The following is a 4439-nucleotide window of genomic DNA, read 5'->3' on the forward strand; positions in this document are numbered from 1 at the left end:
ATAAATAAAATAAAAACAGTAAAAAAAAATCTTTTTTCAAAATAATAAGCACCAAAAAACAAAAATCCAATTAGATCTATCCATATTACAAGAAAATCAGTTTTTTGTCATGCTTTTAAAGCGTGCCGAAAAGTGCAAAAAAGCGTGTTGATAGCTTTTTGCTACGCTTTTTAAACTATCGGTACGCTTTTGAAAGGGTCACATCTGCGACTGTGCCGGTTTCTCTATTATCACGCTTTTGTCGATCTATTGACACGCTTTCTTTTTTGCCACGCTTTCATCTATTGCCACACTTAAAAACGTAGCCGTATGTATAACCCTATAGCTACGCTTTAAACGCGTACCGAAAAGTGTACATATAGCCACGCTTTTGAACTGTGCCTGGAAGGTTGGTTTTGGGTACGCTTCAAAAGCGTGCTGATAGAGAAAGATATGGCTACGGTTTTTAAGCTTGCCAATAGGGTGATATATAGCTACGCTTAATAAGCATAGCTATTGATGACTACAAGAAGATATGGCTACGCTTATAAAGCGTGCCAATAGCTACATAAACCCTTAAACCCTTCACAAGGCCACTCCATACTACTTTTAACATTGTGGAAGCCAACATTATCAACATTAAATAACTAATCATTATGCAAAAACTAAATCATGTTATTAAAAAAAATTTATATAAAAATACAAACATAAACTGGGCATAGGAAAATTAAAAAAATAAAAAAAAAGAAAACAAATTCTAACTTTGCAAAGTAAAATTTACAACATCTAAAACACACTATTGAAATAATGCTAGACATTAAAATGTTAATAAAGTTGGCTCCAGCCTCGGTTGCTATAGCCTTTGCAAGCATTGTCTTTCTAGTATCGGGGGGCCAAAGAGCAATATTCCCTTGCAAGGCTACACCAAAGTAATTGCAATGAAATGCTATAATACAGGTCAAAATCTGCTTGAAAATGGACGACATACAAAAGTGTAATATTGACAGTAAAGGAAGTCTCCACCTTAGCCAATTGTCCTTTGCTAAAGAGTTCAGGTCTTTGTGGAGGAAGCATGTCCAACTCCTTTAAGGTGTTCTTCCATTTTCTAAAGCCCCAATATCATCAAAAGTGACCCCAATATCACTTGGAGGAATCACATCAGCAAGTAGTTTTTCTCAAATTCATTCTCAGTAACCATATCTTGAGCAAAATGGGGAGGAAAAAAAGAAAAACAACAATAAATATTAAGAATTGAAGAATACTCCCCATATGTTTCAGTAAAGAACCACCCTCAAAACAAGTAATTGAAGTTTCATCTAAAAAATATGTTTACGAGGTTATGATGCAAAATTCAATTACAATAGGCCATGGGTGCTGAAGATTTGATTCAAATAGTAACAAGGACAACAAAAGAGATGAAAATCAGCAATTAGATTACCTTCAGCAATTTTTTTGATTTCTTGTTTTCACCTTCAGTGCCCTGTAGAATGTTCAGCCCATACTTAAGGCTGAACTAATAAAATGTAAAAATAAGTGTTACAAGATGAATTTAAGTTCATGTAAAATGTAAAATAGTGTTTACAGGTGAACTTAAGTTCACATAATTCTATTTGTTTTACTGCTTAATTTTCTTAGGGTCAATAGGAGGGAGATATATAAAAATTATTAGAACAATCTTTTTGCAGATATCACAAGCTTAGAGTCTTTGACAGAACCCTTAGCCGAATGCATAAAATGGTGACTTATAGCCCGGCCAATGATTTTTTTCCACACATAATATAAAGAAGGAAGAGATATCATTGGTAGCTCGCATAAATATCAATATTTCCATGTATAGTAGGATAATTAGTTCATTCAAACTTCACAAATAATAACTTTCTGTTGTTAGAGCTTGATCTTTGATGCAGAGAGTCTCAAGTTCAGGACATTCCAGTCCAATTTGGTTGAGAACCTGAAATCACGTAAGAATCTTACATGTTTGTCAAATAGAAATATCATTGCAAGACAATAAAACTATCATGGTGTCTGAAAAATCAGCGTCAAGTAGATCATTTTATTTTTTGCAGAGAAAATTTATTTAACACTACCATATTAGGAATTAGAAATTTTTACAAAACCCAAAAGTACAAGCTACTAATGACCAAGATGGGTAGAGTAGGGGGATAAAAAAGGAAGAAATGCCTCATAATAAAATTTTAAGATGACTAATGAGAGAAAAATGTTGATCCTACATGCAGATGAAAAAAAAACAAAACAGATGTAGATGATGCAAAAATGATCATAAAATATCATCATGAGACTCGCTGTTCGAATGCTGACAGTATTGGATTGAGCTTTCATAGTTTCAATATCTTGTTCCAACTGCTGCTTCCAATCAGAAAGCAAAAGCTCATCTTGTACGAGTTTAGAAATAAAATTGAATATGTGAAATGTAAATAGCAATATAAATTGCACAATTAAATTCATCTAACAAGTGATACCTCAGGAAATTGTATTGGCACACCCAATTCGGAAAAAGGCGAGTAAGTTGCTTTACTGCTTTGGGACTTTCTTTGCTCCTATCAAGCAATCTAGTGAACTTATCCTAAACAATAATGTTAAAGCAAAAAAACAGAATTAGTAAACCCGACTTCATACGTAGCAGAATTTTAATTCTCAGTTTCTCAAAGACTATCACATAGAAATATACCAAAAGAATTTCTTAAGTAACATTTCCAAACAATAAAACTTTAAAAAGAAAATACTTCAAACACTAGAAAACTATCAACATATTTAACTTTCTTTTTCAAAATGGCAAAAACATTTAGTTACATTAATGTTCTCACATCTTACCAAGCATGCTTCCATTTGAAGTTGGTATTATTCGAATATCACATTAAGTTAACACACAATTTCACGGAGCTTTAAAAAATAGAAAAGAAAAAGAAAGACAAAGTGGTTTTTACAACCTGAATGAGCAAACACTGTTCCTCTTCAATATATAACCCACATCAATCTGAATTTGTGTTCTGTTACCAGAAAACTATTGAAGCTTAGTGGTGAACAACTAAACTCAGTAAGTAATCCTACGTATACAAGTCAAAACAATGATCAAAAGAATGCTTTTTGGCTTTACCAATTTTCCCAAACAATTTATAACAATGACAAAAAAATAATATAATACTCTTATAGATACTAACTAAGCCTTTCTTTTAATTTAATTTATTTATGTGATTGAAGTCATTGAACTAAATTTATTTACATCTAACTAGTTATCATACTAACTCCCTACTGATTGCATCTCCAAGTGAGAGCAACGAGCTCCACTATCCTCCAACAGCAAGAGGCCAGAGGAATTAGTGATGAGGACAAGGACCAACAGGAGTTAGGGATCGACAGAGGCCATAGGAGAGGACGAGGAGCTTACCGTCGATGACGCTGAAGAAGCAACAAGAGACATCATTCGGTGGATACCGGAGAGGCGAGGCTATAGGCGATTTTTGGGCGGCAACTTAGCGATATAGATGTACCAGTAGCAAGGATCCAGAGAGAGGGACCCGGGCGAGGTGAGCATCGCCGTCTGTGTCAACGCCGGTGACAATGGCAGAGAACGTTGTTAGGCTGGAGCTACTGCTGCTAGCGGGAGTGAGGAGGAAGTAGGACGAACTGAATCTGGGGTTGTTAGGTTTCAAAATGAATATTTTTTAATTTAAAACAACGCCATTTATGGTGCTACAGAGAGAGGGTCGGGTGCGAGGGTTAGATGAAGGACTAGGATGAACTTGAAGGCGAGCTGGGTGCGACGGTCATCGGTAATGATGAACATGAAGGCGAGCTGCTGTTAGGTGCGACAACTTCTTTAGGGTTAAAGTGAATTTGGAAACAAAGTGTATGCTGTTTTCACTTCTAGGGGTAAAAGTGAAAACTTAGAAAAAAAATAAAGTGTTTGGAAAAAAATGGGTGGAAAATTAAATTGGGGGACTTTATTAGTATGCTTTTGTAGGGTGACCAAATAAATACAGGATATGGGCACACACTCTTTAAATTTGTGATCGTTGGAAGATAAATTAACTACGCTTTTAAAGCGTACCTATTTTCTTATATGGCCACCTTTTTGAAACGTGATAAAAAATTGTAGTCAAATTAGTGGCTACCTTCATAAAAATGTGGTCATTGACTGCTTTTAGCCACGCTTTAAAAGTATGACAAAAAAGAGTGTGCCGAGAGACCTTGTTTCTTATAGTGATAATCTTTCAACAAGTGCCAACAAATATATAATAAGACATAAACTCACTCCCATCGTGTCCAAAAGTCAACATTAAAAGGTGTGAAAGTGGTCAAATTAAAGGTGAGAGTGTGTTATGTATAGATAAATTATTTTTTCTCTATATAATTAAAGAATTTAATTTTGATAATCTATCAATATAAAATAATTTTATATATGCATCTAATTATATAATGCTATATTGAATATATTGAAT

The 4439-nt window shown here is 34.2% G+C and overlaps 1 long non-coding RNA gene across 1 annotated transcript in view; it reads right to left on the minus strand.

Moving 5' to 3' along the window:
* The window catches only part of LOC110263117, a 21883-nt gene continuing 20073 nt past the window's right edge, over window positions 2630–4439 (minus strand). Inside the window, exon 3 of the long non-coding RNA XR_002348182.1 lies at window positions 2630–2641. This is a non-coding gene — a long non-coding RNA (uncharacterized LOC110263117). The remainder of the gene's footprint in view (window positions 2642–4439) is intronic.

This window comes from Arachis ipaensis, chromosome B06 (assembly GCF_000816755.2).
Source record: "Arachis ipaensis cultivar K30076 chromosome B06, Araip1.1, whole genome shotgun sequence".
In the NCBI taxonomy this organism is placed as follows: Eukaryota; Viridiplantae; Streptophyta; class Magnoliopsida; order Fabales; family Fabaceae; genus Arachis; species Arachis ipaensis.